Source organism: Tursiops truncatus, chromosome 4 (assembly GCF_011762595.2).
Source record: "Tursiops truncatus isolate mTurTru1 chromosome 4, mTurTru1.mat.Y, whole genome shotgun sequence".
NCBI lineage: Eukaryota > Metazoa > Chordata > Mammalia > Artiodactyla > Delphinidae > Tursiops > Tursiops truncatus.
In genome coordinates this window covers 86768421-86791136 of record NC_047037.1, presented here as the reverse complement: position 1 = coordinate 86791136, position 22716 = coordinate 86768421, and the positions used below count along the sequence as shown (strand labels likewise).

General features: G+C 35.4%; 1 long non-coding RNA gene across 1 annotated transcript in view; it reads right to left on the bottom strand.

Annotated features, from left to right (window-relative positions):
• Nucleotides 1-12002, bottom strand: part of LOC141278484 (uncharacterized) — a 28664-nt gene extending 16662 nt beyond the window's left edge. The window contains exons 1-2 of the long non-coding RNA XR_012331241.1: nucleotides 11938-12002; nucleotides 2118-2174 (exon numbers count right to left, since the gene is read on the bottom strand). This is a non-coding gene — a long non-coding RNA (uncharacterized lncRNA). The remainder of the gene's footprint in view (nucleotides 1-2117; nucleotides 2175-11937) is intronic.
• Between the last annotated feature and the right edge of the window lie 10714 nt (nucleotides 12003-22716).

Below are 22716 nucleotides of genomic sequence, written 5' to 3'. Positions count from 1 at the left end.
ATGTCCATTGTACCCTGTCTACCATACTAGGGCCTGCATGAATGAATAAATCACTAGAAGTCAAATGAAGAATCAGCTAAGGGAGGGGTCTACTACATAATAACTGATGGAAATAAAGCAGACCCAATGAAGTCTCTTCAATAGGAGCTTATCATAGTCTTTGAAATGAATGAATAACTATGTGAAATAAACACTGCATTTTCTTTAATAAGCAAAATTATACTGCAAAGAAAAGCTCCTTTTACACCTGATTAGTTTCACAAATTTCACCAGTTTCACCTATCCATCTTACCATTAATGTAATTAATGGTACACTATACATTATAAGGACACTATATTTCTAGCATAATACTGGGTGGAATGGGTGCTATAAAATATATATTTATGACAGAATCTTTGCCTTTGACGGGCTTAAAAATGTTATTTAGACTACATATATTGACTAAGCTGTCATGGGCAAAGCAATGTCCTGGGTTCTGGAGACAAAGAAAAAGAAAAGTTAGAAAGTAAGAGAAACCCTCTTGCTCCAAGCTCCCTCCCTGGAGGGAAAAGAGACTAATGATTACAGTTCAGTGTGAGAAGTCAGACCTGAGGTCAGGGAAGGAACGTGTCATTTGGGTTGAGGGCTAGGATTTTGTCTTTAAATAAACCAGATTTCAAATTATGACTCTGCTTCTTACTAACCAAGTCCTTTGAACAAGTTGCAGTTGTCTGATGCTTAAAATAGTGATGACAAAACCCAAATCCTAAATTGTTGTGAGGATGAGGGGAAACAATATACGTAAAAACACTTGAAAGAAGGCCTTGCCCCTGTCAACATATAGTACGTTTCCATTATCTCAGAAAAAATAATCTTCACACTCTACTCAACATTCCAGGAAAAGTTTTAAAATGATTGACCTAAACATCTCTCTGAGAAAAGAATATTGCAGGTCTCCATTGGGAAATATGATAGCACTAGAAGTCAAGAAACTCTGAGTAGGGACTTGAGCCGTCCCATATACAAACCAGACCAATGCTTCCCAATCAGGAATCCTGAACCTACATTATAAATCTTTTTATAATTGTTTTATTTTGACAAAATATCAAACATACAGAAAAGTTAGAAGAAACTTCTGTGTACCTTTTGCCTAGGTTTACCAATGGTTTACATTTTGTCTCATTTGCTCTATCATTCTGAACCATCTGAGAGTAAGTTGGAGATATAATGTCCCCTTGCCCCTGTATACCTCAGTCTGTATAGCTTTGGACATTCTCTTGCATAGCCATAGTATAATGATCAAAATCAGGAAATTTAACATTCGTACAATACTATCCTCTAATCCACAGTCCACATTCAACTTTCAACAATTGTTTCAATAATATCTTTAACAACTTTTCTTTTTCTGGTCCAGAATACAGTTCAGGATCATACACTGCATTTGTTTCTCTTTTATCGCCTTTAATCTGTGAAAGTTTTCAAGCTTTCTATTTTGAAAATGAAAAAAATATATATTTTTGTTGAATGTCTCTCAATTTGGTTTGTTTGATGTTTATTCATGATTAGATTCAGGTCAGATATCTTGGGCAGGAATAAAAGAGAAATGTTGTTATGTCTTCCTCAGTGTATCATTTCAGAAGGCATATGAAATATTTTTCTTCCAATATTGAACACACAGTTTTAATCACTTAGTTAAGATGATATCTGCCAACATGCACCCCAATGTTCATAGCAGCACTATTTACAATAACCAAGACATGGAAGCAACCTAAGTGTCCATCAACAGATGAATGGATAAAGAAGATATGGTACATATATACAATGAAATATTACTCAGCCATATAAAAGAATGAAATAATGCCATTTGCAGCAACATGGATGGACCTAGAGATTATAATACTAAGTGAAGTAAGCCAGACAGAGAAAGATAAATATCATATGATATCACTTATATGTGGAATCTAAAAAAATGGTACAAATGAATTTATTTACAAAACAGAAATAAAATCACAGACATAGAAAGCAAACTTATGGTTACCAAAGGGGAAAGGGGGAGAAGGGAAGGATAAATTAGGAGTTTGGGATTAACAGGTATACATCATTATATACATAAAATAGATAAAAAACAAGAACCTACCATATAGCGCCGGGAACTATATTCAATATCTTGTAGTAGTCTATAATGGAAAAGAATCTGAAAAATAATATATATATATGTATATCTCTGAATCACTTTGCTATACACCTGAAACTAACACAACATTCTAAATCAACTATACTTCAATTTAAAAAGAAAATAGCACATGCCAGATTTCTTCCCCCCAAGTTACTATTTTTTCTTTGTAATTAATAATTTGTGGGGAGATAATTATTCTGATCATCATTATTCTGATCAGACTTCCCCTCACTAGTTTTAGTATCCACTGATTATTTCTAACTTCATCATTCCTTCTACATTTATTAAGCGCCATTCAAGAGTCAGAAAGAGCTTTCTCTTCATCCTCTTTTATTTATTCAATTACTTATTTATGTTCATATGAACTTATGCATTCTTATTTTATTTAATGGGCTATAGTCCATTACTATCATTATTGATTTTAATGCTCAAATTTTTCCAAGTTTGGTTAGTGGGTCTCCCTTCAAGAGAAGTTATGTGTTCTTTTAATATACCTCCACAATTCTTTTTATCATTTCCTCACTTTCTGGCACACAGACATTCCAGACTTTTCTTGTACTTTTTGTATCCCAGCCCCAGAATAAGTCATTTCTCCCAGGAGCCCTGGTTCCTGTTAATGGAGAGTTATATGAAGAAACCAGTATTTGACCCTAGTGTGTTCACTGTTACTGGTGTATCATTGTTTCTAGGCTCTCTCAGCAGTGGACAATGCTAGAAAAATAAATATATATATAATCATAAAATATTATAAATATACACATATTTATTCAAAATTGTGAATTCATACTAATATCACCAATTCCAATCCAAAGCCATAGGATACATTCAAGTGTTACCTCTTTTAATTTTTGTAAATCTGTTATTAACTGCACAAAATCTGGCTGCCATTATTATTCCCACTGCTTTTACTCATTTGCTTAATCCTAGAATTTACACAAAATGGTTACAGAGTTGTTAAACCACAGCAATGCAAAAATGAAGCCTACTAATTATAATTGTGTATTTGCATAACAGTGTACGAGGTTAGGTAAAATTCATATATGATGAAATTCATAAATCTTAAGTATATAATTTGATGAGTTTTGACAAATGCATATATTCATGTAACCCTATACCCTATCAACAGCCAAAACGTTTTCATCAACTCAGAAAGATCCCTTGTAATCCCCCATTCCCAGAGCAAGCACTTCTCTGCTTTTATTTACCATAAATTAGTTTTCCTATTCTAGAACTTCAAGTAAAAGGAATCACACAATATATGTGTGCCAATATATCACATAATATATTTGTTTCCAGCTTGTTTTGTTCAGCATTTCTGTAAGATTCATACACGTGGTAGTTTATATCAGCAGTTTATTCCTGAGTAGTATTCCATCGTATGGTTATACTACAATTGTTATACTACAATTTGTTTATCAATTCTTTTAATAAGTATTTGGATCATTTCCATTTTGGGGCTTTTATGAATAAAGCTGCTATGAATGTTCATGTACAAGCCTTATTTTGGAAATATACTTTAGTTTGTCTTGGAGAAATAGCTTTAAAATAAATTGCTAAGTCATAGAGTAGGTATACATTTAACTTCATGAGAAATTGCCAAACATTTTTGCCAAAATGATGGTAACACTGTACTCTTCCAAATGATAGTTCCATTAGTTCTATCTATTTTCTCACCAAATTCTATCTCATCTAAATTCTCACCAGCATTTTATATTGTCAGTTCTTTTCATTTTAGCCACTAGAGTGTCTGTGTAGAATTATCTCATGTGGTTCCAATCTTCATTTCCCTAAGGGCTAATGATGTTGATCACACTTCAGGTGCTTATGTCCATTCATTTACCTTCCTTTTTGAAGCATCTGTTCAAGTCTTTTGCTTATTGTCTATTGGATTGTCTTATAATTGCATCATAGTAATTTTATTATGTATGCTAGATATAGGTCCTCTTTGAAATATGGGTTTAGAAAATATTTTTCCCAGTGTATGGATTGTTTATTTGTTTAAATGTGCCTTTGGATGAGCATATATTTCTAAATTGGATAAATTCTAATTTATAATTTTTTCTCAAAGTACTGATCAGTGCATGCATGTAAGGACACTAACATAAAGCTGGGGAAAATTTTCCAAAAGGATAAAACAGAACAGTCCTCAGAAGCTGCATAGGAATGACGTAATGCCTCTTCCCACTAACCAGACTGTAAAACCTTCATGGGGACATTAGGTAGAGTAGGCTCTTGCTTCAGTAGTGAGAAATAATTAGCTCTATATTGAATGCTGTCCTGGTCCACTTACGAACTTTAAAAGTAAGAATCAAAAGTATCAACCTCTTTCCAAGTAATTTAACTGCACCCCAGAACAAAGTTCAAGAACATTGAACTTGAAGACAAAAATATGAACTTATGAAGACAAAAATATTCAGCATCCAACAAGTTAAAATTCACAATGTCTAGTATCTCATCAAAAGTTACGTGACATGTATACACTGATGTGTATAAAATAGATGACTAATAAGGACCTGCTGTATAAAAAAATAAATTAAATAAAATGAAAAAATTTTTAAAAAAAGTTACATGACATACAGAGAAACAGAAAAATGTAAGCCATAATGAGAAGAAAGTTCAGTCAAAACCAAACCAGAACTGACATTGACATTAGAATTACCAGAGAAGGATATTAAAACAGTTCTTACAACTGTATTCTATTTGTTCAAAAAGCTAGAGGAAAGACTAAGCATGATAAGTAGAAACATAGAAGATATTAAATGACCCAAATCTAACTTCTTGGGGTGAAAACTACAGTGTCTAAAATGAAAATAAACTGGATAGGATTAAAAGCAGATTATATATTATATGAGAAAAATTAATAAACTTGAAGACATAAAAATAGAAGTTATCTAAAAGAAAACACAGCAAAAAATGATTCCAAATATGAAAGAACAGAATATCAGTGAGATGTGGGACAAATTCCAGCAGCCTAGTACAAGTGTAATTTGAGTACCAAAAAGAAAGAAGAGAGAGGAGGGGAGAAAAAATATGTGTAGAAATAGTGGCAAAAATTTTTCCAAATATTGGGTTGGTCAAAAGTTTCATTCCGTTTTTTCCATAAGATGGCTCTAGTAGCACTTAGTTGTCTTTAACTTCATTTGAAACAATTTTGTTAGACTGTATGTGACAGCTGTCATATCAGCGGGCATTTAAAAAAAGACTTACCAAAATTGGTGAATTTTTGTGTAGCCATTTTATTATTGAAGATGGAAGAAAAACAGCAACATTTTCAACATATTATTTCAATAAAGGTAAAAACTCAACTGAAATGCAAGAAAAAAGATTTGTGCAGTGTATGGAGATGTTGCTGTGACTGACTGTGTCAAAGTGGTTTGTGAAGTTTCGTGCTGGAGATTTCTCACTGGACAATGCTTCACAGTCGGGTAGACCAGTTAAAGTTCATAGGTATCAAATCGAGACATTAATTGAGAACCATCAACGTGATACCACCTGGGAGATAGCCAGCATACTCAGAATATCCAAATCAAGCATCGAAAATCATTTGCACTAGCTGGGTTATGTTCAGCGCTTTGATGTTGGGGCTCCACATAAGTTAAGCGAAAAAAACCTTCTTGACTGTATTTCCACATGTGATTCTCTACTTAAATGTAATGAAAACATTCCATTTTTAAAACAAATTGTGACAGGCAGTAAAAAGTAGATATTGTACAATAACGTGGAATGGAAGAGATTGTGGGGCAAGCGAAATGAACCACCACCAACCACACCAAAGGCCAATCTTCATCCAAAGAAGGTGATGTTGTGTATATGGTGGGATTGGAAAGGAGTCCTCTTGTATGAGCTCCTTCCGGAAAACCAAACGATTAATTCCAACAAGTACTGCCCCCATTTAGACCAACTGAAAGCAGCACTTGACGAAAAGCAACCGTAATAAGTCAACAGAAAACACATAATCTTCCATCAGGATACCACAAGACCACGTGTTTATTTGATGACCAGGCAAAAACTGCTACAGCTTGGCTGGGAAGTTCTGATTCATCTGCCATATTCACCAGATATTGCACCTTTGGATTTCCATGTATTGAGGTTTTTATTAAATCCTCTTAATGGGAAAAATTTCAATTCCCTGAATGACTGTAAAACGCACCTGGAACAGTTCTTTGCTCAAAAAAATACAAAGTTTTGGGAAGATGGAGTTATGAAGTTGCCTGAAAAATGGCAGAAGGTAGTGGAACAAAAGGGTGAATACGTTGTTTAATAAAGTTCTTGGTGAAAATAAAAAATGTGTCTTTCATTTTTACTTAAAAACTGAAGGCACTTTTTGGCCAACCCAATATATAAATTCACCAGCCTAAGAAGCTCAATGAACCTAAAACAAAAGAAACATGAAAATAACTACACTAAGTCACACATTAAACAAATTGCTCAAAAAATGACGAAGAGAAAATATTAAAATCAGCCTGAGAAAAATGACGCAATACATGGAGAGGAATAACACTTAAAAAAAATAAAACTGTCAATCTAGAAGTCTATATCCAGTGAAAACGCCTTTCAAGCATAGATGCTACAGTCTAACCATGAAATATACACACACACCAAACAATTCCAACAGACAGGCATCCTACAAAATACCTGACCAGTACCCCTCAACACTATTGAAGTCATCAAAATAATGAAAGTCTCAGTATCACAGCCAAAAGAGTCTAATGAGACATGACAACTGAATGTATTGTGGTATAATGGATGAGATACTGGAACAAAGATGAGCATTAGATAAAAACTAAGAAAATCTGAATAAACTTTAGTTAATGAAAATATATCAGTATTGGTTCATCAGTTATAGCAAATGCACCATGCTAAGGTAAAATATTAATAATAGAAAAAATTGGATGTGAGATCCATGGGAACTCTCTATAATATCTTTTAATTTTTCTATTAGTTTAAAACTGTTCTAAAAAGTAAAGTCTATGAAATACAAAGGCAAAATCAAGACTTTCCAGACATACAAACACTGAAAGAATACATCACCAGCAGACCTATAAGACAAAAAATTTTAAAGGAATCTTCCATGAAGAAGGAAAATGATCCAAGATGGAGAAATATGAATCATGCAAAGTAATGGAAAACACTAGAAATGATAACTCTGTGTGTAAACATATATTTCTCTTGTTTTTTAAAGACATTTAAAATATAAGTGACTATTTAAAAAGCTAACCGAAGAAAAATAACCATACAACATCAGGATGATAGCATAAAGAGAAATAAAATATATGAGACCAAGCTTATAGACCAAGAGGGGAGAAATGAAAATATATTATTGTAAGATTATTGGGGATCTGTTTTTCTCTTTGCTCTTCAGATTGTATAATTTCTATTGATCTCTTTTTAAGTTCATTGAACATCACTTCTGCCACCTCAATCAGCTGTTAACCCCATCCAGTAAATTTTTCCATTTTAAATATTGCATTCTTAAATTTTAGAATTTCCATTCGATTCTTTTTTAGGCTGAAATTCCTTATCTGATCATTCATTAAGACCATGATTTCCTTTACACCCCTGTCATATTTATAAAAGCTGCTTTTAAGTCTTAGTCTTCTAATTCCAACATCTGGTTCAGCTCATCTGTTTCTACTAAGTTGGACTGGGGAATATCCTCAGGTGAAAAACCAAATAAAAGTCAAACTGACCCAGTTCAGTGTCTGCCACAGTTTCTTTTTCTGTTGTGTTTTTGTTTTGTCTTGTCACTCTCTATTGCCTTTGAATAGTTGTGTATGCATGTGTTTGTTTCCTTTCATTATTTTGTCCAAAGATTATAATTATTATTTGTGAGGATAGTCCAATATAATCTATTCTACCATTACTAAAAGCATAACTTCTTCAAGATGTTTTAAGCTTGAAGAAAGCACACCTTTTCTGCCATCATGTTTCATGAGAGAGCTGGAAGAACTTTCTTTTCCCTTTGAGCTGAAATTTTATGAATTAAGTATGTATAACCCTTAACTATGACCTACTGATCTTATCTGTCTTCCAATATTCATTCAAAAATATTGTCAACTATGTGCCAGTCACTCCCGTAAGAAGTGATATAATTGTGAATGAGATAAAGCCCTTATCTATAAAACTTATATTTAACAACCATTATATTAAATTTTACTCTTAGAAAAACTAAGTGCTATAAGAACAAGTTAGTAGAACAAAGAGTGATCAGGTGATAGGAGGGGCAGAACCATTTACACTGAATAGTTAGAGAAAGCCTCATCTGGATAGGTGTTGTGTGAACTACAACCTGAATGCTTTCTAAATGATTATAAAGAATTAGTTATGAGAAAATCTAAGGATGGGTTTCTCAACCTTGTAAATGTTGACGTTTGGGGCCAAATAAGAAAGAGAAGAAGGTTGTCCTGTGTACTGCAGGATGTTTAGCAGGATCCCCAGTGTCTACCCACCAGATGTCAGTAGCACCCCCCACCTCAGATTCTGATGATGAAAAAATGTCTACAAACATTGCCAAATGTCCCCTTGGGGGCAAAATCACCCCCAGTTGAGAATAACTAATCTAGATGAAGAATATTTCAGGCATAAGTTATAGCAAGAGCGAAGACTTTGAGGCAGGAACAAGTTCAGCAAGCTCAAAGAAGAGAAATGACAGTGGAGATGACAGTGAGTGAGTAGAAACATTGTCAAGATAGGCTCAGAAAAATAGAGGAAAGACCATATGATTGCTTAGTTTGAAAGAAGGAGAAAATGAATTATTATTCTTTTAATGTTTGATTAAAAATATATATATTAATATTGGTATCCATGAAAGTTGGTGTGAATTATAAAGGCCCTCAGTAACAAAATATTTGTGGACTAATTTAGAATGCAAGAAGCTGTGGCCTGGAGGCAAGAAGTTGCAGCATAAAAACCAGAAACCTTCTGGTACATATAAGAATTTGCCTCATTTTCTATACATGACTCTTTCTGCTGTAGAAAATCCCACATGATGACATATTCTCCATAGTCAACCACACAGTGGTCACTTCCTTGGTTAGCATCAGTGTGATACCAAGTAACATAAAGACAGATTTATGGAATACCTAATTTGGATCCAAATTATTATTATTATTATTATTTTTATTTTTTTTTTTTGCGGTACGCGGGCCTCTCACTGTTGTGGCCTCTCCCGTTGCGGAGCACAGGCTCCGGACGCGCAGGCTCAGCGGCCATGGCTCACGGGCCCAGCCGCTCTGCGACATGTGGGATCTTCCCGGACCGGGGCACGAACCCGCGTCCCCTGCATCGGCAGGCGGACTCTCAACCACTGCGCCACCAGGGAAGCCCCCAAATTATTTTTAATAGGCATTATATAATAGCATATTTCTGTTTAATAAATTTGAATAAAATAGCATTAAAATGAGAGTTGAAGGAGAAAAGAAAGAATAATCTATAATTAGTATTTCTTAATCTGAAAATAATGTCAACTTCCATTCACTCCTAGAAAATGTTTCCAGTTTGTTCCCCTTTGTTTTATGTCAATAGCAGTCTTCAAGGCCAGGATTCTTTGTTTAAAAAAGAAATTCTACTTTTGGGGAACTACTGACAGATTTCAGGAGATTATTTTTAGGTTAGTCAATTCTATTATAAATTTCATTCCTTGCTTTCCCTCTATAAGATTTCAGGTTCAAGTAGTATAGATATCAGTGCATTTTCTCATCTGTTAAATGAAAAAAATTTGTTTTAGAAAATGGAAATGTTTTTATAGCAATTCTATGGATATGTTCCAGCATGTAGAGTAACAAGATATTCTTCCAAATCCCTTTATCTTATGTAGAAAGGATGACATGGATTTTTCCATGTCTTAGTGGTATTAAGATGTCAGTCAACATGAAATGCTATTTTAAATTTCTAGTATCTATTTTCTGCCTTTAATTCCCTTAATGCTGTTTATTTAGGTTGTATCTAAACATGTTCTAATCTTATAAACTTATGACAGACTGGAAAGAAATACCATACATTTATTTATGTTTTCATCATAGTATTTAGGTCAAAATACAAAATAGAATAAAAAGAATGGTTCGTGATTTGGTGAAGTCATATGCTTTGCACATCAAAGGCATCTAATTATGAATGAATGAATGAGTAGTGTTTTAGAGCTGAAAGGGATCTTAAAGACCATCCAATTCAACCCTCCCAATTTATCAAAGAAAAAACCCTAAGGCCAAAATATTTGATCAAAAGAAATTAATTTTCCCAAAGCTTACCAGATATCTGATAACCCTCTCTGACTACTTTTGCTCATATTAATTATTTTAACATAGTCATATCCAACTAGCCACACATACCCATTCATATAGTAATATATTTATCTATTTATTGATATATTATCAAAATTATTGAGCATTCTCTAAGTACTAGGCATGGTCCTTAGGTAATATGGATACAGTAGGGAATAAGACATAGTCTTTATGCTTCAGGAGCTTATTATCTGGCAGAAAGAAATATATGTAAAAAGGAATTAAAGAGTAAGACATGCTATGACAAAGCATAAGAACAGTTTAATGAGCACCAGAAGACAGATACATTGGTTCTACCTGAAAAAGCTTGGAACTGCTCCTAAAGAAGGTGAATTGTTATTGAGCCTCAAGGTGGAATAAGAGTATGATAGACTTAAAACATAAAAGCATTCTAGGAAGAGGAATGTGCATGTACAAGCCCCAAGTGTGAAAGCTCAGAACAGACTTCAGGAGCATGGTACACACTGAGGAGCACCGGAGTTGAGACTAGAAATGTGCATCTAAGCTAGATTGCCGAGAGTCTGGTAAAGGGCCAGACTTTAGAAAAGTGCAAACTTCAAAGGATATATCAGCAGCACAATACAAACAGATCAGTGTTTCTGAAAGACATCAGTTGGCAGTAAGAAAGATGGATTCAAGATAACAGAGATACAGAGGCAGAGAAAGGAGTTAAGAGGTTAATGCTGGAGTCCAGATGACAGAAGATGAGGGCCGGGACTAAGATAGTGTCAGGGCTGATAGAGAAGGGAAGCTCAGCCCTTGGTAGGTGGTTGGATCAGGCAAGCAGACAAGGAGAAAAAGATGAAGTTAACAGGTCTGAGGGTTTTCTGGGACAACTAGGCGGATTAATTTTCTTTGCTGCCATTCTTAAAAATATTATAAATTGATTGCTATATTCTGTGTAAAAGCCAAAATCCTTACAATGCCCTACCAGGCCTGCATTATGTGGTTCCTATTGCCTATTTGACCTCATCTCCCATGACTACTTAATCCCTCACTACCAGCTCTACCCTAGCCACAGCGGCCTCCAAGCTTGCCTTCAAGAATGCAAGGTGCACTCAACCACGGGACTTCCCTGACCTAACAGCTTAAAACTGTAGCCCTCTACTTTGCTGTTTCTCCCTATCTCTCTCCCCTGCTTTAGGTTTCCCTTTCTACGTGGCACTTATCATTCATCCTCATAATTTTATATCTGTGTGTGTATGTGTATAATGATTGCCTTTCTCTCCCTACCAGGTTGTTAACACATAAGGACCAGGGTTATTTTCAGTTTTTATTTACTTCTATCTCCCAGCACACAGAAGACTGTCCAATAGATGTTCAAAAATATTTGTTGAATACAGTAATGCATGCATACATGAATGAATGCATAATGGATTAATAGTGCCTTAAGTAGAAATATTAATTAATACTTTAACATGTTTTAGTCATGTTTCTAAATCTGACAATTTATGTCTTTATTCCAGAAAATGACACAGGAAGGGAAAAAATTTGCCACTTACCCTCTTCGATTAATTCTAGACAATGGGTTTGATGAATCTGTTTTAAGTTCAGTTCAGGCTTTCATCCTCTGTTTCCTACATGGTTTTTAGAATATGAAAAAGTTTTAGGAGGCTTATACTATTCATATCAAAGGATTTCATTTTTTATTGTCATGAATTTTATCTTACATCTTTACCCTTCATAGTATTATTTAAATTATACTTCCAGTCTATATATAAATTCATACCCATTTCCACCCCAGGAATTTTTCAGAAACTCATTCTCCCTCCTTTACTTTACTATCCCTATTTCTACTCTCTGGAAATTTAAAATAAGGCATATCCTCTTTTATTCTCCCACAAGTTTCTTTTTCCATCTAGATAGACCCCCATATCTGATCTTATGATTACTCTTACATCCTCAGAATAAAGGAAAGAAGAAAGTACTATATATATAAAACTATTTAATTGTCTCATGATATAATTAGTTTAATTTAAAATTAAATTAAAATAAAGCATATTATTGTAGAGTTAAAATAGAAGGCAGAAAACACAACTATTGAGCTAATATTCTGAAGCTAAGCTACATAATAGGTTTGTACTTTGCACAGATCTGTAAAGATAGGTATAATTGATTTTGCAGGTGAGGATACTTAGGCTAAGAGAGGTCCAATGACTTGCCCATGGTTGCTACTAAGTGGCAAGGCAAGAATTTGAATGCAATTCTGCTGCTAAAATCTATACACTTTTTTCCTAGGGATAGGGAGAAATGTCCTGATAAAAGAATTAGGCTAAATGATCCCTGAGATTGCTTTGAGCAGCAATATTCTATGGGTCTAAAAATCCATGCAGTGATATCAGCCTATGACTATGGTAACTTCAAAACAAAGCAACGTCAAATGAATATTTATTTTCATCTAACAACTACGGGTAAACAAAGATAAGCAAAATCACCTGAAAATATCTAAGAAGGCTACAAAAGTATGATTTGAGATAGAAAAGTAGAAGGTCCAATTCCTAATTACTTTTCCACCACACCCCAAGTCTATTCATAACAAGTGTTTGGAGTTTAAGTGACAAAATTTAGACAAATGGACAAGCCACAGTTTAACTTAATGTCGTATCAAATATCAACAGTATGCCTAGTATAAACTAGGATATTCACAGCATTCCTTGTCATCAGAAAAGCATGCTATTATTACCAAATTAAGACACGCAAGTATTCCTGTGCCCTGCCCTTCAGCTTCAAAGCCGAGTGGCTGAGGATCAAAACACCAACATTATGGTCGTTGGTAATCCCAGTTAACTCGTGCAGCGCAATGATCCATCCATATACGGCAATGGCATGCCCTGTGACTCACAGCCCAGGGGCTCTGCAGAGAAAGCAGGCTCTGGGAGGCCCGCAGGTCATGAACATTGAGCTCTGCATGGGCAAGAGAGCAAATGGCTCATTCTTCTCATTTGCCAAATGTGCTTATCATGAAGTAAGAGATAAAGTTCCCTCAGAGATAATGCCCACCCCATTACCACCTCTAACAGACCCCAAGGTACAGAGAAGCATGGAATGCTTGAGCTTGAAGAGCAGTTGGGCTGACGTAATACAGCCTCCTGGATTCACGTGGTTGTCAGAGAGTAAGTGACCAACACAAAGATGGAGTGAGTTTGAGGCAGAGTCGGGGTCACAGTTGTCTTTCTTTCCAATCCTTTCTGAAGGTGATATTGCAGAGTGGTTAAAAGGTCTGAATCAGACTTGGTCCTGCTTTGAAATTCTGCTTCTGTTTTATGTTAACTCTTTGTGTGAGTCTAGGTCACTTGATTTGAGCCTCATTGGTGAGGTGCAAATAGGACACTGCATGACAGGTATTGCCACCAAGCCTCACACAGGTAGGTGTTTAATAAATGCTAACTAGTTACATAAATTTTGTTATTTATCCTCAGTATCAAATATAGTATGACTTACCATTCATAAAAAGAAGGGATAAAAATAGGAAGAGTGGGCTATTTTAAGTAGTTTATACCTTTGTTCTTTTCGGGCATCACCTTATTCTATATAATGTGACCCCCCCCAGTGTGACTATGAATGCTTGACCCGGCACTTGTCATTAACCAGCAGCTTCAGAGTCCAACCTTCACAAAGGATCCTAACCTTCCTCCAAACCTGCAGAATGTCCAATTGATTTCAATTTCAGTAATTTCTCTTTCAATTAAGTTAAATTCAATTTAAGTTAAAGTAATTGGAAGGATTTAGGTTTGTAGAATGCAGTGATTAGGTTTATCAAACAATCATAACATGTGCAAAACCTCACAGTTAGAACAAGTCCTAGTGAAGTTTGGCAAACCTGCCTCCTCTTTCCTCTTCCAAAACCCTGCTCCCCTCTTCTGAGTCTGCCTCTCAATGTCTCACACTGGCCCAGGTGCCCTTACCTTCCGTGAAAGTTTGCAGCTTCCCTGGACATGTCTTACTGACTTTATACTAACAAAACTGTGGTCTGAAAAGGAGCCAATTGACTCACATTCAGATGTTATAACAGAATGATGTGTGACCCTCTTCAGGGACATTTGTATTCAAAAGGAGTTGAGATTTTAGCAAAGAAATTAACCTTCAGTCAAAGAATTTTAAGTAAGTAAAGAGGAATATATTTTGAGGCACATGGTTTTCCCAGCTCCTCCCAGATAATGTCATTTCAAGATCCACCTACTCTGTTGATGAAAAATATTAGGTAAAAACTTCTTTTAAAATATTTGAACTTAAAGGGAATGTTTAAGCTTAATTTGCTGTTTTAAGATTCAGTCAGCTGAGTGAAACTAAAACTAGTAGGCCCCTTTCTCGAAAACAGTCCAGTGGCCTTCTCCACCACAGCCCCACAGCAAGATGGCTCAAGTACATGCACTGACTTAACATTAGCCCAATAACGGAACACCTGCTATGGGCAAGACATAGTACTAGACAACATGGGAACAGAAAGATTATTTTTTTAGTCAGATGCCAGGGACTCAGTCAGAATTAGTCTTATTTGTGTATTTGTCTCCAAAGTTCTTTATTTATTGCTCAACATTAGTAACTAATGACTTAATTGTTGTTAAGTCATTAGTAACTAATTGACTTAATTATGTGGTTAATTGTGTTCATGACTGCCTTCATCATTAGATGAGATTCCTCTCCACAGAAGGAAAAATTTTCTGGACATTTCTGGAGGCCTCAACACTTAACACAATACTTTGTCCTTAGGAAGTACCTCTAGACACCAAGTCCTGAACATCTCAACCCTACAGCCATTTTCTAAAACTGATAAACAAGTTCTCTCAGTTAGAAGACTCACTTCCAAAGTGAAGAAATTCAGTTACTGAAATCCAGAATGAGAGTAAAAATAGAAAGTTATCACATGTTACTTATTATCTATATGTTTTGTTTCATGACAAAATTTGAGACACATTGTTAAAAAATATTTTCCATACCTAAGTTAATATTGAAGATCATATGATAAAATTGTATCAATCACATGACTAAATACTTTTTCCTGAAAAAATAAAATTATATGAAATGCAACACAAAACTCAATAAAATAATCACTTAAATTTAGGTTGCCACTTTAGTTATTTCACTATTAGTAAAATGGATAATATCTTATTAGATTTAGTAAAAATTTTAGTCTGGTGTTTAAAAATTTATATATTGTTTTTTCTCCTAAAAAAATTGGCAGCTCTTTTGTTTCTGATGTCCAAAAGTTATTTTTTAAGGAAAACAACCTTTCTTTCATAGCATCTGTACATAACAATGAGACAATGAACCACATAATGTCTTTGCATGTGCTTCAAATCCTAATATTCTTATGCCAAACATCTTTATATCCTCTTAGCCAACTCTGCTCTGTAGAGTCTTTCTACTCACCTTATTCTGCTCACAAACTCTCACTAAAATATAATTTTAGAACGTGTTTATTTAAAAGATTATTTCCTTAAAAGTGAGAAAACCTTCCTTGAATTTACAAAATAAAAGTCTCCCTTTTTCTACTTGTAAGTTAATAGAGCCTAAAATAAATCAATTTTTCTTTGTCTGTCTGAGTATATGAAGGCGTATCAAATTCCCAGTGCTAGCAGACTATATCTCATTTCTACAATGTGCACAATATCACTTGTGATTACTGGTTATTATTTTAACTGGATATTCCTTTTACCCAGTTGCTGGAAAAGTATACATTTTCTTGACTTTTAAATTCATTTTGACATAAATATGAAATATAATTTCTTTTGAACACATTTCAAAGAATGCTAGCAATGTAGGCAAGTAACTGTCTTCAATTACACTTGGAAATATTTGTCATCCTTATCATCTTGAATCAGTGACTCAGCTTTGCCTTGCTCAGGCAGACACAGCAACTGCCCTGGCATTAACATTAGGGATGTCTTCGAAGAGAGGAAGATTAGTAAAGCACATAAAATCTCCTGCATATGTTTCTGTGAACTTTCCATTTCTCTTCAACCTCTGCCTTGAGTCATTCCACTGTTATTGCCAAATTTTGGGAATTCCTGTGGCATTTTGCTGTTTTAAGACACTAGTAAGGTACAGTGTTTAAAATCAGGACTGTCCCAGAAATTTTTGTAATCTGATTTAAGAACAACCCAGATAGATGAGTAAATAATGTTATGTAGGAACGTCTTCACAACAGAAGCTGACAATATATTCCAGGGCTTGTCACTGACTTTAGATTCCTTTCTCAGTAAAAAAGAAGTACCATGGAGGGGCAGAGTCAAGATGGCAGACTAGGAGGACACAGATTTCACATCTCTGCAAAACTAGGGCACCTACCAGGCACTGGTGGGGGATCACAGACACCTAAGCGGATGGGAAACCCCCCCCCAGTGACCGGCTTGTGGGATCCTGGTTCCCAGGCCAGAGGTCAGGTCTGAGCTCCTGTGGTGGGAGCTCCAAGTCCAAACCACTGGAATAACACAGAACCTCAGGCGCCAGGGAATATTAATTGGAGTGAGGCCTCCTGGAGGTCCTCATCTCAGCACCAAGACCCAGACCCAGCTCTATCCAACTGCCTGCAAACTCCAGTGCTGGACACCTAAGCCAAACAACCAGTAAGACAGGAAGACAGCCCCACAAATCAAAAAAGAAACAACAGAAAAATATGTTACAGACGAAGGAGCAAGGTAAAAACCTACAAGACCAAATAAATGAAGACAAAATAGGCATCCTACCTGAAAAAGAATTCAGAGTAATGATAGTAAAGATGATCCAAAATCTTGGAAACAGAATGGAGAGAATACAAGAAACATTTAACAACAATCTAGAAGAACTAAAGAGCAAACAAACAGTGATGAACAACACGATAACTGAAATTAAAAATACTCTGCGCGTCAGGAGACTGTGCTCCACGGCGGGGGAGGCCGCAGCAGTGAGAGGCCTGTGTACTGCAAAAAAAAAAAAAAAAAAAAAAAAAATACTCTAGAAGGAATCAATAACAGAATAACTGAAGCAGACAAACGGGTAAGTGACCTGGAAGATAAAATAGTAGAAATAACTGCTGCAGAGCAGAATAAACAAAAAATATTGAAAAGAATTGAGGACAGTCTCAGAGACATGAACATACGTATCGATAACTACCTTAAATGTATATGGATTAAATACTCCAACCAAAGGACATAGACTGGCTGAATGGATACAAAAACAAGACCCATATATATGCTATCTACAAGGGACCTACTTCAGACTTAGGGACACATACCAACTGAAAGTGAGGGGATAGAAAAAGATATTCCATGCAAATGAAAATCAAAAGAAAGCTGAAGTAGCAATTCTCATATCAGACAAAACAGACTTTAAAATAAAGACTATTACAAGAGACTAAGAGGGACACTACATAATGATCTAGGGATCAATCCAAGAAGAAGATATAACAATTGTAAATATTTATGCACCCAACATAGGAGCACCTCAATACATAAGGCAAATGCTAACAGCCATAAAAGGGTAAATCAACAGTAACACAATCATAGTAGGGGACTCTAACACCCCACTTTCACCAGTGGACAGATCATCCAAAATGAAAATAAATAAGGAAACACAAGCTTTAAATTACACATTAAACAAGATGGACTTAATTGATATTTATAGGATGTTCCATCTAAAAACAACAGAATACACTTTCTTCTCAAGTGCTCATGGAACATTCTCCAGGATAGACCATATCTTGGGTCACAAATCAAGCCTTGGTAAATTTAAGAAAATTGAAATTGTATCAAGTATCTTTTCTGACCACAACGCTATGAGACTAGATATCAATTACAGGAAAAAAACTGTAAAAATACAAACACATGGAGGCTAAACAATATGCTACTAAATAAACAAGAGATCACTGAAGAAACCAAAGATGAAATAAAAACTACCTAGAAACAAATGACAATGAAAACACAACAACCCAAAACCTATGAGATGCAGCAAAAGTAGTTCTAAGAGGGAAGTTTATAGCAGTACAATCCTACCTCAAGAAACAGAAAAATCTCAAATAAACAACCTAACCTTATACTTAAAGCAATTAGAGAAAAAAGAACAAAAATTAGGGAAAAAAGAACAAAAAACCCCCCAAAGTTAGCAGAAGGAAAGAAATCATAAAGATCAGATCAGAAATAAATGAAAAAGAAATAAAGAAAACAATAGCAAAGATCAGTAAAACTAAAAGCTGGATTTTTGAGAAGAAAAACAAAATTGATAAACCATTAGGTGGACTCATCAAGAAAAATAGGGAGAAGACTCAAATCAACAGAATTAGAAATAAAAAGGTGAAGTAACAACTGACACTGCAGAAATACAAAGGATCATGAGAGATTACTACAAGCAACTATATGCCAATAAAATGGATAACCTGGAAGAAATGGACAAATTCTTACAAAAACACAACCTTCCGAGACTGAACCAGGAAGAAATATAAACAGACCAATCACAAGCACTGAAATTGAAGCTATGACTAAAAATCTTCCAACAAACAAAAGCTCATGACCTAATGGCTTCACAGGCAAATTCTATCAAACATTTAGAGAAGAGCTAACACCTATTCTTCTCAAACTCTTCCAAAATATAGCCGAGGGAGGAACACTCCCAAACTCATTCTACGAGGCCATCGTCACCCTGATACCAAACCCAGACAAAGATGTCACAAAGAAAGAAAACTACAGGTCAATATCACTGATGAACATAGATGCAAAAACCCTCCACAAAATACTAGCATACAGAATCCAACAGCACATTAAAAGGATCATACACCATGATCAAGTGGGGTTTAGCCCAGGAATGCAAGGATTCTTCAATATATGCAAAGCAATCAACGTGATACATCATATTGACAAACTGAAGGAGGAAAATCATATGATCATCTCAATAGATACAGAAAAAGTTTTCGACAAAATTCAACACCCATTTATGATAAAACTCTCCAGAAAGTAGGCATAGAAGGAAACTACCTCAACATAATAAAGGCAATATATGACAAACCCACAGCCAACATCGTCCTCAATGGTGAAAAAATGAAACCATTTCCTCTAAGATCAGGAATAAGACAAGGTTACCCACTCCCACCACTATTATTCAACACAGTTTTGGAATTTTTAGCCACATTGATAAGAGATGTAAAAGAAATAAAAAGAGTCCAAATCAGAAAAGAAGATGCAAAACTGTCACTGTTTGCAGATGACATGATACTATACATAGAGAATCCTAAAGATGCTACCACAAAACTACTAGAGCTAATCAATGAATTTGGTAGACTAGAAGGATACAAAATTAATGCACAGAAATCTCTTGCATTCCTATACACTAATGATGAAAAATATGAAAGAGAAATTAAGGAACCACTCCCATTTACCACTGCAACACAAAGAATAAAATACCTAGGAATAAACTTACCTAAGGAGACAAAAGACGTGTGTGAAGAAAGCTATAAGACACTGATGAAAGAAATTAAAGATGATACAAACAGATGGAGAGATTACACCATGTTCTTGGATTGGAAGAATCAACATTGTGAAAATGACCTTACTATCCAAAGCAATCTACAGGTCCAATGCAATCCCTATCAAACTACCAATGGCATTTTTCACAGACCTAGAACAAAAAATTTCAAAATTTCTATGGAAACACAAAACACCCCGAAGAGCCAAAGCAATCTTGAGAAAGAAAAACAGAGCTGGTGGAATCAGGCTCCCTGGCTTCAGACTATACTACAAAGCTGTAGTAATCAAGACAGTATGGTACTGGCACAGGAAGAGAAATATAGATCAGTGGAATAGGATAGAAAGCCCAGAGATAAACCCATGCACATATGGTCACCTTATCTTTGATAAAGGAGGCAAGAGTATACAATGGAGAAAAGACAGCCTCTTCAATAAGTGGTGCCTGGAAAACTGGACAGCTACATGTAAAAGAATGAAATTAGAACACTTCCTAACACCATACACAAAAAAAAACTCAAAATGGATTAAAGACCTAAATGTAAGGTCAGACACTATAAAACTCTTAGAGGAAAACATAGGCAGAACACTCTATGACATAAATCACAGCACGATCCTTTTGATCCACCTCCTAGAGAAATGGAAATAAAAACAAACGTAAACAAATGGGACATAATGAAAGTTCAAGGTTTTTGCACAGCAAAGGAAACCAGAAACAAGACAAAGAGACAACCCTCAGAATGGGAGAAAATATGTGCAAACAAAGCAACTGACAAAGGATTAATCTCCAAAATATACAAGCAGCTCATGCAGCTCAATATCAAAAAACCCAGTCCAAAAATGGGCAGAAGACCTAAATAGACATTTCTCCAAAGAAGACATACCGATTTCCAACAAACACATGAAAGGATGCTCAACATCACTAATCATTAGAGAAATGCAAATCAAAACTACAATGAGGGATCACCTCACAGCAGTCAGAAAGGCCATCATCAAAAAATCTACAAACAAAAAACGCTGGAGAGGGTGTGGAGAAAAGGGAATACTCTTGCACTGTTGGTTGGAATGTAAATTGATACAGCCACTATGGAGAACAGTATGGAGGTTCCTTGAAAAACTAAAAATAGAACTACCATACGACCCAGCAATCCCACTACTGGGCATATACCCTGAGAAAACCATAATTCAAAAAGAGTCATGTACCACAGTGTTCATTGCAGCACTATTTACAATAGCCAGGACATGGAAGCAACCTAAGTGTCCATCGACAGATGAATGGATAAAGAAGTTGTGGCCGATATATACAATGGAATATTACTCAGTCATAAAAAGAACCAAAATTGAGTTATTTGTAGTGAGATGGATGGACCTAATAGTCTGTCATACAGAGTGAAGTTAAGTCAGAAAGAGTAAAACAAATACCGTATGCTAACACATATATATGGAATCTAAAAAAAAAAAAAAAAAAGCTTCTGAGGAACCTATGGGCAGGACAGGAATAAAGAGGCAGACGTAGAGAGTGGACTTGAGGACAAAGGGAGGGGGAAGGATAACATGGGACAAAGTTAGAGAGTAGCATTAACATATATACACTACCAAATGTAAAATAGATAGCTAGTGGGAAGCAGCTGCATAGCACTAGGAGATCAGATCTGTGCTTTGTGACCACCTAGAGGGGTGGGATAGGGAGAGTGGGAGGGAGACACAAGAGGGAGGGGATATGGGGATATACGTATGCATATAGCTGATTCACTTTGTTATATACCAGAAACTAACACCACATTATAAAGCAATTATACTCCAATAATGATGTTTAAAAAAAAAGAAACGATGAAAAGAAGAAGCACCATGAGTCCTTGAACAGTAATCAGTATCCATAATTAGTGCTATTTGCCAAACCACTATTGCCTACTGGGTATGTTATTTTGGGGGAAAGCGGGTTATTATTCAAAAGTATGAATTTGACCTTTCCAAAGGAGTATTGTCTGACCGGTTGAATGTTCTTTTTCTCTTTGCTTGTAGCTATGTATCAATGAAATACAATAGAATATAAGGTGGCACATTAAAGAGGAAAATAGTACGTATGTGAACATGAACTAGCTAAATCTTCTAATACCACCTCTTTACCAAAGAGCTACTATTTCCTGATAGCTCTCTGTATCACAAAATTTGAACTGAAGTTTGTGTCAAAGTATATCTAAGTCTCATAAAAATCCAATAGTACATCTTTTATTAGGAGAGTCCAGGATATGCTCAGGAGACATTAGGACCAATATGGAATTTAGGGTTCAGAAATGAAGCAGAATGTAGCCATGTGGTGTGGGGTTGCTATTAAAAAGAGTGGAACTAACAGCCCACGTCATCTTCCACCAGAGGAGGCTGCTGCTAAATTAGAACTGTCCCAGTTTGGGCATGTAAGATTTAAAAAACCATTGGATCCTCTGCATTCTAAGATTATACAAGCAGAAATGTCATAGAAGCTTGGCTTTAGATGGGGTTCTACCATAAACTAGTTTTAAAACCTTATAAATTAATTTAGTAACTTATTCACCAGTAATTTACGGACCACCAACCTTAAGCTAGACACTCTTTAGTGCTGGAAATACAGGCGAAGGAAAGAGACAGGGCCTCTGCTCTCCTGAAGCTTACAATTGAGCATGGCTGACAAATATTAAATACAATCTTATAATGTGCAATAAATACTATAAACAAAAAGTATAGTCAATTAGGAATTCTAACAGGAAGTGAGTCAGAGAAGGCTTCTTTGAGAAAATAACATTTAAGCCAGTAGTTCTAAAGTTTGCACATTAAAATCACCTGGAGGAGCTTTAAAATCAATGAGTGCTTGAC